The following is a 12,593-nucleotide window of genomic DNA, read 5'->3' as shown; positions in this document are numbered from 1 at the left end:
CTCCTCATTGTCCACTAACCACTTGGCCTGAGGCAACCAAGATACTTAAACTTAATGATCTTCTGTTTTCTCACCTGAAAAATGAGAATAATAATATCTATCCCTGAGGTGGTTTGGAAAAGTTGAGAGGACGCCTGTGAAAAGATTGGCAGAATGACTGATATATAGTAAGTATTTAATAAAAATTAGAACTCACCACTTATTACCATCATCATTTTCACCTTCCCTTTGAAAGCTCTTGGCCTGCTATAAACATGTGAAAACAGAGAAATGAGCTAAACACAAAAGACACATTGCATGATTCCATTTTTGTGAAATGTCCAGAAAAGGCAAATCTCTAGAGACAGAAAGTACATCAGTGGTTGCCACTGGCTGGTAACATGAGCAGGGCTTCATTGCAAGTGGCCGGAGGGACCTTTTGGGGGCTGATAGAAACATCATAAAACTGGATTATAGGTGATGGCTACACAACTCTTATCAGTGGTGTACACTTCAAATGGGTGACCCTTATACTATGAAATTATACCTCAATAAAATTATTTTTTAATATCCTCTTCTTCCAAGAATAGTAAACACAATGAGTAAATATTGACATGATGATGATGATGTAGTATTGACAAATGAAAGCAGAATTAAGAGGCAAAAATGTTAAATAACCATTAAATCCTTGCCTGGAATCAGCATGTAAGTTTTTTATTAATTAATTTTGCTTTTTAGAATAACTAAATAGGTCTTGGAAAAATAAATGCTGTACTTTTACTAGAGGAAAGAAAAAGATAACCAAGAACAGAAATTTCCAAAATTTAAGTCTTATGACACTGAGGTACCTGAACATTTTAAATAATGCCTGGATGACCTTTTTTCTTCATTTTAATAAGAATGATTTAGAAGGGAATAAGTGGATGCTTCTGCTTTATTACAGGGATCAATTTTTAAAAAAATATTAGGATATTCTGTATTAAATGTACACATGATACACAGATACAGCCAAAGCTAGGAGGCTGGGGCAAATGACTAGGTTTGGGCAGCACTCCCCAGTAGTCAGGAGGAAGAATAATGCCAACAAGTGACCAAAATTAAATATGGAAACACAGGAGTCCATCAGAGTACAGTCTAGTGTGCCTGTCTCCCTCCCTGCCAGAAGCAGAAGGTTTGAAACACCCTTTCCGTCATACCTGTCAGGCACTGCCATCCGAGGCGAGCAAAGGGGGAAGAATGCAAGCCATCATGACAGCACTAGACTGAGATATGCTTACATTTTATGATATCAGATCATTCTGACTCAGGAATATCTAGCTGCCCGGCTTACCAGGGCCTTATGCTTGGCTTCTGGTAGAACCCTATTTCCTTTTCTTTCCTTAATGACTTTGATCCTGTGGGGTCTATTTTTTTTTTTTAATGAAACCTTTATATATTGTCAATTCCAAAGAAACTTAGGAAGCATCATAGTGTACAAGAGATATAAGATGAGGACCATAACTTCCCTTCTGCAAGACCAGAAAGGAAAGGCTAGTGCTTGAGGATTCAAAGAAGTATAGAACTTACTGTGATAACTAGAGAAGCCTCATGTCGGAGTTCACGCTGAAAATGGGCTTTGACTGGTGGATGGGCATTAATTAGGGGCAAGGGAAGAGACAGTCCAGGTGGGAAAACAGCATCAGCAAAGAACATGGTAATGGAAAGCTGAAAGCACCCCCGTGGCACAAATAAAACTGTTTGGCTAGAACGCAGCGGGTTGGAAAACTAAGGCCCATGGGCCACATCCAGCCAGCTGTCTATTGTTTTTGGTTTTGGTTTTGTTTTTGTTTTGTGGCTTATGAGATGCGAATGGTTTTTACATTGTTCAGCTGTTATATTTTAAATGGTTATGTAAGTAACTACCTAATACCCTCAGTTTTGCCTCTCAGTCCAGGGAGTCTACAATATTTACTATATGACCCTTTAAGAAAACGTTTGCTGACTCGGAAATCCCTGAGGGCATAAAAGCAAGTAAGCTGGATTAAGAAGAGCAATTGGGGCTGTATTATGAAAGACCTTCAAATGACAGAAACCCAACTGGCCTAAGGAAAAAGTGGAAGTTAAAAAGTTACAATTTTGGGAAATCTCAGGGTGGATCTAACCTCGAGCAGTACTGGATCCAGGAACCCAAATTATTATTTTACTTGACTCTTCTTCCCTCCTTTAAAAACAAAACAAAACAAAAACAAAAACAAAAACCAAACAAACAAACTTCATTTGCAGACAGATGCTTGCCATGTAATGGGAAAAAAGATCTCTGGTCACACTAAGCCAATGGCTTTTGCTTCCAGAAGAGCATTCGTATGTTGGAACACAAGGAGGAACTATGGTCAGTTGCATGTCCATCCTTGACCCATTTTCTGTGTCCAGAGGAAAGGGGCCCTCGGACAAGCCAGAGTGGATCACACGCCTGCCCCTGTAATGAAATCCACGGGACGCTGGCTCCACCTGTATCACTTGTGGAACAGAAGAAAGGGAGGGGGAAAACTAGTGGCCAGGAATAAACTGTGTAACTACATCTTTCACTCTCCCTTATTCTTTGTGCAATAGATAGTCAGAAGTTTATGAGAAGGAAATTGCTATTCATTCAAAATTTGAGCTATGAGTTTAAGAGGTTCATGTAGTTACAACATGAGGTAGGATGGATTGGAATGGTAAAAAGGTAGAGAGACCAGGCTAGAGAGTCTTTGTGTAGTCTTAGGTGAGATGGCATTGGTCTTCGTCCTCGGAGGAAAGGGGAAACACTGAAGTGTTCTAAGCAAAGAGTAGACAGGATCAGATTTGGGAACGGTCCTCTTAAGTATCTGTGTTGAACATCTTGCTTACATTGTAAATTTGCCAAAGATTCTGCAGAGTAATTTGTATCTGCCTCATATTTGAAAATGCATTTTATGTATATATATAATTACAAATATATATATATTTGTAAGATTAGAATTAATGGTGTTTTGCTGTGTCTATTTTCATTGACTTCTCAGTGGGTTTTTGGTTTTAGAGTATAATAACTAGAGCAGAATATAGAAATCATTTTCCTTCAGTTTGTTTTTATGCACAGATGTTAAAACTCTTTTTTTTTTTTTCCCCACTGGCAAGGGTGACTTTGCTGGAAAATCATTTGAAGTTTTTTCTAGTCAAGTCAATAAGCAACTCAGACCCAAAGGAACAAGGGGCAAAAATCACCATGAAACCTAGTGAGATTGCATTCCTTTGTTGGGCAGCCTGAGCCAACCTTTGTAGAAACAGAGTGTGGTCCAGGGGAAGATGCAGGTTTTGTGCATGGTCACACTGAAGGAGCAAGGCCAGGCATGGAAGGTAATAAATGGAGTAGAGAAGATGTTTGTGTGGGTTGAAATCAAATCAGAAATAATTTTCCACATGTTTAGACTATTGAATAAACACAAGAATTAGAGGGAAGTCAGCTATTTGCTTGGGAGGAGGAAAAGAGAGTCAGACTGTTGGCCTTTTCACCAAAGTTCATCTCTGCTTATCTCTCTGCCTCATGCCTTTTGTGGTATCCAGACCAAGGATTTGTAGGCTTGCAGAAATTTGACTTAATCGTCCTGAATATTATCCTTAGCAAAAGTGCTTTTTCTATTGCTGAGAGTTCTGAACATAGTGAAATATTTCAGCCTTTTTATTCAGGGAATCTCCTTTCCCTAGGGTTTACTTTTAAGCTAAAGTGTCCTGGGCCACCACTGCTAATTTTAGATACTCCTTTATTTTCAGCAGTGGACACTGAGATTCTTAGTAAATCCTTCTCCCTCCTCTTCCTCCCCCTTGTCCAAACAGGAAATATTCCCTGCAAGCAGACCTTATAGAAAAGTATGCCAGATGGCCAGTGACTTACAGCCCGTGTTGTTAACATCTTGTCTAGCTTACTCAAATGTGACATTGGAACTGTCCTATTTGACTTCCCCATCGTTGGGAGAAAAGAAGACACCGTTGATTTACTGTAATAACTTTGCCAAAATAAAAATGTCTCTCGAGGACCCAACATCATTTCTCAGTGAGGAGAGCAGGATGGGAAAATTAGTTCTTATATATGGAAGGTACTCAGCAAATATTTGTTGATTGTATTTGACTGAAAAGAGAAGAGAAACAGCACGAACAGTTGGGAGCTGCCAACTGTATTATGCAACCCAAACTACAGACTGGTGCAAGAAAGATGGAACTGTCACTTTGGCTCTATTAAGCATCCCTCCTCCAGAGAATAAAAGTAGCCACTTATATGATTAGGGAGATTGCTTTTATTAGTGACATTTATTTTTTGGTTATAAACATAACAGATTAACTATAGGAAATGTGGAAGAGAGTTTAAAGCATAAAAAATAAAAATTACTTTTATTGTCATCATCCAGAGAATGCCGTTAATATGTTGATCTACTTACTGTCTATCGGTTTGTTTTAAGATAGGTTTGCCCATGTTTTTTATTATAAAAAAAGGCATGAAATATGAATGTACAGTTTAAGAAGTTATCGTTTAACAAACACCCACCTGATTACACATAGGTTAAGAAGTACAATCCTGCCAAGACCCCAGAAGTGTCTGCATCTCTTGCTTTCTCCTTCCCTCTCTTAGTCCTCTCCCCCCAACAAAAGGAATCACTGATCAGATGTTTACAGTAATCAATTCCATGTTCTTATTTGCATTTTTGTCTCTTAAATACAGATCATTGTTACGTCCAGTAGTTATGTTCAATAGAGTCAATACAAATACTGAATGAGCAAATACTGAACCACTGCTCCTAGGGGAAGTACAGGGTTATGCTCCTGTGAGCCTCTGGCTTTACCACATTTTTTTTAAAAAAGATTTTATTTATTTATTTAACAGAGAGATACACAGCTAGAGAAGGAACAGAAGCAGGGGGAGTGGAAGAGGGAGAAGCAGGCTTCCCACTGAGCAGGGAGTCCATCGCGAGCAAGGAGTCCAATGCGGGACGCGATCCTAGGACTCTGGGATGGTGACCCGAGCCAAAGGCAGACGCTTAACAACTGAGCCACCCAGGCACCCCTTTACCACATTTTTGTCAACTGATCTGTATACGGTGTCTAACATTGTTAATTCATTACCATTGAAGGCATGGCCAACAACACAGTAAGTTATACCTGTACAAATCTTACTAAACACATGTTTCCTACATAAGGCACATCCGTGCCTTCTTGTACTTAGAAGCTCTGGAGAACCGAAACAACAATCCCTTCGTGCCGTCTCAGCTGGCATTGTGCACATTGGGCGCTTTAGAGAGACTCCGGTGTTGCATTGCTTTGCGGGTGGGTGTTGATGAGGGACCATGAAAGCATCATGAGTATTGATTCTGAGGTTACAAATAGACTGTAGCCAGTAAACGAATTCACAAACACAGCATCTGCAAATAATAAGGATCACCTGTATGCATCCTTAAAACACAATTTTTTGTTTTCTTATGTCTGGCTTCCTTTGTTCAGTGGTTTTCAGAGTCCTTCATTCATTTTTTAAAATTAGTCGTTAGTTTATTTATCTTCATTATGGTAGAGTGTACTATCATATTAATATACTAAAAGTCGTTCTCCATTCTTCTTTTGCTGAACTTCCGGCTTTCTTGTTCTTGCTTTTACAAATAATTTGCTGTGCACATTCTTATGCATCTCTTCTGAGGCACACATGCATGCCATGCTGGAGGGAGTATGTCTGGGAACGGAACTGCTGGATCAGAGAGGGTGATCACTTCACCTTTGCCAGATGAAGCCAAACTGTCCAGAGTGGATGTGGCAGTCTCCATCCCTCCAATAAAGTAGTAGAGCTCTGACATTCCACATGTTGCAACCACGTGGTGTTTTCAGCATTTTGGTGTTAGCTATTTAGTCACTCTGGTATGTGTGAAAATCTACCTCATTATGGTTTTAATCTACATTTCTTGGACTACCGCAAGGTTAAGCATTTTTTTTTTTTTTGCATTTTTTCTCTCTCTTTTTTAAAGATTTTATTTATTTGTCAGAGAGAGAGAGAGAGCGTGAGAGAGAGTACACGAGTGCACAGAGAAGCAGGGGGAGCGGCAGGCAGAGGGAGAAGCAGGCTCCCCACTGAGCAAGGAGCCTGATGTAGGTGGGACTTGATCCCAGAACCCTGGGATCATGACCTGAGCCAAAGACAGGTGCTTAACCAACTCAGCCACCCAGGCGTCTGGATGCATTTTCTCTTCTTAAGTCCCTGTTCAAGTTGCTTGCCATCTCCCCCTTGGTTGTCTGTCTGTTTCTTACTGATCAGTAGGAACTCTTTGTTGAGTCTGGTTATAAGCCCTTTGTTTATTTATATGTTGTAAGCTGCCTTTTTACTCTCTTTTAATGTTGTCTTTTGATAAATACAAATTCTTAATTTTAATGTAGTTGAGTATATCTGTATTATCCTTATGGTTACTGCTTTATAGGCTCTGTTGGATATGTTCCAAGCTCAAGTTCCCAGAGTTATTCTCTTCTAAAACCTTTATTGTTTGCCTTCGGCATTTGGATCTGTAATCCACCTGGAAATCGTATATTAGGTATGATATGAAGGACAGATCAAGTGTTACTTTTACCATACAGATATCCAATTATCCTAGCATCATTTATAGAAGAGTGCTTTCCACTATTACAAAATAATATAGCCTCATGATTAAAACATTAAAACAGTATAAATAAAATTAAAAAGTGAATGTTAAATCCATGCCACCTAGTTCCCCGCTCTCAATCCCCTGAGGTGTAGTTAGAGTTTCCTCCTTGCAGATGTATTTTAAGAATAATGTTTAAATATCCCTAGCATTAGAATGGTGGCCTTAAGTTACACCTCAGGACAGTAGTAAGATTGAACCTGGCAGCACTATTCCTTTCCTTCTCTTTTTAAATTACAGTGACTGCATTTGCTTGTGCGATGTCTTCATTATAGAGGAAATGACAATTGTACTGCACTCAATTTAAGATAGTAAGGAAGTTTGGTGATTTCTCAGCAACTGTTCAAATCTTTGAAACAGCAAGTGTGAGCATACGCATTCTCTGTAGTGACCCAAAATGCTTCAGCCTTTCTTTACAAATAACTTCAATAAATAATAAATTGTGAAATTTTTTCAGTTGAAAGAGAGTAAATACATAAAAATCAATTCTCATGTACCTGGGATGTGGCACTGAAAGAGCCTGAGGGACTACCCTCAGATTTAACAGAAAAGAATACTCTGCTTATTCAATATTTTGCACCATGAAGCACAGTGGAGGTATTTGGCCCTCTTACCCTCGCTGGTCCTTTCCCTTAAGGCTTTTTTCCCTGCACACTGAGCAACTGAACTGGAACTGTTGTCCAGTCATCTTTACTTCCAATCCAGAGATTTCCCTTCTGCCTCCCATTTCTGTATTATTATACATGAAAAGTTTCAAATTACTGACTTGGAGAACCTTAAGGATGACAGATGCTCTATTCTAAGATTTTGAATTTTGTTTAAATCATGGAATTATTTGCCATGCCCAGCACACTCCATCCGAGTTTAAATTTTGTTTGAAATTTATGCTTCAGAAAAGAAAGGGAACTACTACACTCTAGATGAATTGAACTATTTTAAAAGCCAATCACTTAAAAACTGTCTTAAAAGTGATTGCCTATAATTTCTAAGGCCTTAAGGGGATTTTACCATTTTGTCTCATTAAAATAAGAATCAGGACTGTCATTGACAGGATCAAAATGCACATTAAAATAGATAATACATTAGGATAAAAATGCACATTAAGATATATTAGGTAGTATATTAGATGAGGGGAAGAATCTGTAAATACTATGCATACTGGTAAAAGTCAAAAGAACACAGAATGATACAGCTCAGGGGCATGTGTGTTTTCCCTCTAGTTAGACTGTGAAGCACATACTGAAAATTCACTAGTTTGGGACATATATAGGATTTCTGTGTTGACACAGCTTCAGCAGACACATGTGAAAAATATGTGGTTCAGTTTTTTAACAAATTAAAATCATTTTTTGTGTCATTTGCTTGGATTCACCACTATCCATTTTATCAGTATTCCTTTTGGCCCTCTTTTCTTGGCTGAGGTTTGATATCCCTTCTTTTTTTATGGTGCCTTAAATCAAGACATAAAGGGATATTTTCCAAGGAAGAAGAATTCACTGATTTGGGATTAGATTAAATAGGACATTATTGGTTTTCATGGAATTTTCTCTGATCTCTCATAGGAGGAAAGGGCAGGGGGTGGGGGAAAAGACAAGCATACCCCCTTGGATTTAATAGCACCTTCCTATTCTGTACTTTATTGGGAAGAGAAGACTGATGGTACATTAAGGTCAGTCCTGGGCTAGTGATCTCACAGTCCTTGCCCAGGCCCAACATATGTGACTGGGAACCTGGGCCATAGATCACAGTCCAGTGCCTGGCAGAGAGGAGAAAATGCCAGTTTTTTTACTTCTCCATAGTACACCCCTGGCAGAAGACTATCCGGACACTCTTCTATACCTCATCCCTCCTAGCTAGTCCCATCTTTAAGAGTCCAGGAGTAGGCTGAGCATCTGTCACTCCCACCCTCCCTTGGGTCAGCCACACCATTTGACGAGGGCTCTAACTCTCCAGGTTTACATTGTCTTCTCTGGCTACCTGCTTGTGTCCTTCCCTATACTACCTTCTTGGCAGAATGCCCTTTGGAAAATTAAACATTGCTTCCAGATTGAAACAGAACAAGAGAAGGGAATTGTATTCATTTTTACATCACTAGAAGTGCTAAGAAAGAGTAGAGCCCAACAGGGAAAGAAAAAGTCTAATTTTTTTTTTTTTAATGATGCCTCCTGCTGCTCGGGTGACGGTGAGAGGGAAGGGACAGCCTCCAGGAATTGTTGGTGGGAATGCAGTTCCGAAGAACCGTTGTGCAAAGCTATTTGCTAGGATGTATCAATACCCTTAAAAAGGACTCCTAGCCTTTGACCCAGTAATGTAACTTCCAGGAATTTACGCTAAGGAAACATACATTCAGTGATCTTCAACAAGGAGGCGAGTTGCACCACTCTTTATGATAGCTAGAGGGACATAATAATCTGAATATACATAATAAGAGGAAGGTTGCATAAGTCAGGGTATATACCATATGATAAAATACCCCTCTAGCCATTTTAAGAATGTGATAGCAAAGGCTATTTAATGATATTCAAAAATGCTTTAATAAGTGGGGGAAAAAAACGGGCTACTATGTAGTTTTATTCCTCCCAAAATGAGAAGATATGCCAAGATATTAATAATGATTATCAGTGGTTATAAATTATGATTATATTGCTTTTTCTTGATTCTTGGTATTTTCTAGTTTTCTACAAGGCCATCTATAATTTTGAGTATCAGAATCTTCAAAGAATAGCTTTCTTCTTAATGGTCAGCTTACTGCTCATCTTGCACCAGGTTTTAAAAGCCATAGAGTAGAGACTAGCCTGAGTCTGCCACGTGCATGATGAGATTGGGAGCCTGCTGGGGCAGCACTGTCCATAGTAAGGCAGGCATGCCCTGGCTGGTATACCAGACATTCCATCATTCAAATGAGTCACCACAGAAGGGTGTCAAGCTGATGATAATGCCACACACTGTACTTGAACTATTGGCCACAACCCAACATGCTGCCAGGCCTTTGAGCCTTATCTTCCTAAACCGTTCTTTCTTCACTGTCCAGTGAATGTCAACAGGACTGACTGGGACTGTATGACTCCTTTTGAGGACACTGTGGACCAGCAGACTAAACTATTATAAGCCTTCCAGCTGAATCCAAATTAAAACAGCAAATATTCATTTCGTGCTAAAGTTTAAGCTCTTGTTGTTGTTGTTGTAGCTGGCCTGAAAGGGGGCGGGGAGAGGGGTAGGGCATGGGCAGATCCCCAGGAATGAAAAAATGTGCTGGGGCATTCAGCTCAGATACTCACAGCCTTATTCTGAGGATGGTCGAGAGGCCTTAGGGGCTCATCTGCTAAGACTGTAGTTACAAAATTACTTTCTCCTATCCTAACCTCAGTCATTTGTTATCTTTGGCCTCCTTAGGGAAAGTGAGAATTTGATAGCAGCTTCAGAGCCAGTAGCAAGCTGACCTTTATTGTTTGTGTGTTTTGTTTTAGGTTTTTTTAAGGGAGAGGTTTTTTGTGGGTTTTTTGTTTGTTTGTTTGTTTTTGTTTTGTTGTGTTTTTTTTTTTTTGTCTGCTGTTGTCATTTTTCAGTAAGCTATTGCCAGACACTTTGGAACTGAAGGAAAATGAAAGATTATACAGTCTTGGGCCATTAGCATCATCTGTGTGATCTTATTTCCCACCTATATGTTCTCTGAGTTGTATCACAATTAAAATAAAATGTATTCCTTGCTTCTTGGAATAATAGTTACATATTATTGTCATTCTTTTGCTATAGACATCCATCATTAAATAAATAACACATGTTCTATAGTATTGCTGATCATGAGTTTCATTGACATGATTCTGAACACAAATGACTAAAAAGCATAATTCCAGCAGTTTAAAAAATCAGAGTACTGTGGATTGTGCATTTTATTGTTACAGTAAAATATAGTCAGCACAAATTTTAAATTGTGGTCATTTTATAGCAAATAAATGTCACTGCTATGAGTAAAACACAAGCAAACAAATGAAATCTTATTAATTGTTAAAAATGACAGTACTACAATAATTGACATGGAGATTGAAGAGTAAGTTCTTATAATGGTTTCAAATACCTTGGAATTCCAACTGTACCCCCAGATAATTTCAGCCATGTACTACTGGCCAAGAACCACTTTGATAGGCATGGATGTGAAAAAACATTCAGAGCCCACATTGTGTTCATAGAGTATGTCCCCAGCTATGCCTTTAGCCAAAGGCATGATTCTTGTACAAATGAGATAGGAAGCTGGAGGTGTTTTGTACTTATAAAAGCCACTAAAAAGAAAAAAAGAATACAAACAAACAAAAAGTCCAAGGACTTTTTAATTGTCCTGTGCTGACCACTGACCAGAGGAACAGATGAGTTCAGGCCTCTTGGCCTGGGCTGCTTGCTCTCTTGAACTTGCAAATTTTCCCTGGTCAGAGCTTGGGTTCCTGGACTGGGTTGCTGTTTGGAAGTCATGGCCAGGCCTTGCCTGCTAGGTCATTATCAAGAGGGGTGTGTTGTGGGGAGAGGCCTGAGAGAGCAAGGTCTTGCTTACCAGCTGCAGCTATAGAAGAAAGTGAGGACTGCACAGTTAAAATGAGGCAGCACTCTCTCTCAGGACTCGAGACAGAGTCAAGCAGGAGCAGGTATTCAACTAATAAGAGAGTAACTTACCCCTCAGCTGCCAAATCTTACTGTCTTATGTTATAGTTGTTTTTTTGGTCAGTCCGATCTTGTTAAATAGATTGGGAACTCTTGAGGTTAGGGATCTTGGCAAATGCTAAATTGTTTTCCATTTATTGTGTTTGAACATATTGTATGCTCAGTAGCTTTTTGCTGGATTATTTGAGAAAAAGAGAAAAAAGCCATATTTTTAGAATTTAATCTCTTATATTATATGAATTCCATCTGCTATGTGAATCTACCAGAGAGAAGACTGGAGGCAGGATTGGGGAATTTACAATGTGTTGATTCTTATTGAATCTGTCTGTTGCTACATTCCCATTTTCCTTTGCAAATGTGGCAGGGATCTAAAGGAAACTCATAAATCAGTGGTTAAGAAGGCTTCTAGTGCTGTGACCGGACCTATAAGGAAGCTTGGCACGGCATAAAGGAAAAGAGCCGGTTCTGCTACCCTAGAGATAGGACACTGTGGTGGCCAGAGCCCAGGGCTGAGGGCTAGGGGAACGGGGTCTGTCACTTAGAGGCAAGCCTCAAATTGGCCCCAAGTTTCCACATTTGTTTTGTGTGTCTTGGCTTGTTGGGAAAGTTAAATGAGATTTATTAATTTACTCAGTAATTATTTCTTGAATACTTACAGGCACTATTTTAGGCATTGGAGATAGATCAGTAAACAAAATGGATAAAAATCCTTGCCCTTATAGAATTTATGTTCTAGAAATATAATGTACATAATGGCATTAAGTAAGTGTTTCATTCATTTAGTCTGTGATTTCTGGTGAACTCATGTGATAGGTTTTACTGTATATTTCCATGAGAATGAATGTTACAACCAGAGGTAATTAGGACCATTATTAGATCTCATGTCTGAATTGAGAATGGCCCATTAAGTAGAACATCTATGCGTTCTTGCTAAATCGCGCTATGTTTAGAGAGTCTGTTGCACTGGAATTGGATTGCTGTCATTTTCCCCCCGTTAAAGTGCTTGGATCAAACATTCCAGCCGTCGGCTGAGGCTCAGGACTACAGGGGGTGTTGTGGCTGGACGATTTCCACATTGTTTTCTCAGTCATTGGTCTTCCCACTATCTGTGATTTAATGTGATTTTATGGAGTTGCTAAGATGTTTGTTTGTATAATTTGTAGAAATAAGTCAAAGGGCTAGCGTGACCAGTTAAAAGTCACAAGCTGTATTTCAGTGAGTAATTTTAACCTTTCCCCTGCAAACTTTTGATCAGCTACCCATCAAAGAACAAAATGACAGATTGAAGATTTCTATTCCTCA

At 39.2% G+C, this 12,593-nt stretch overlaps 1 protein-coding gene across 4 annotated transcripts in view; it reads left to right on the top strand.

Annotated features, from left to right (window-relative positions):
- ARHGAP26 (Rho GTPase activating protein 26) overlaps positions 1 to 12,593 on the top strand; it is a 443,583-nt gene that overhangs the window by 409,518 nt on the left and 21,472 nt on the right. The gene's annotated exons all lie outside the window — the stretch shown is intronic.

This window comes from Lontra canadensis, unplaced genomic scaffold, assembly GCF_010015895.1.
Source record: "Lontra canadensis isolate GAN:19392208 unplaced genomic scaffold, GSC_riverotter_1.0 scaffold149, whole genome shotgun sequence".
Lineage (NCBI taxonomy): Eukaryota > Metazoa > Chordata > Mammalia > Carnivora > Mustelidae > Lontra > Lontra canadensis.
This window is presented reverse-complemented; position numbering and strand designations above follow the sequence as displayed.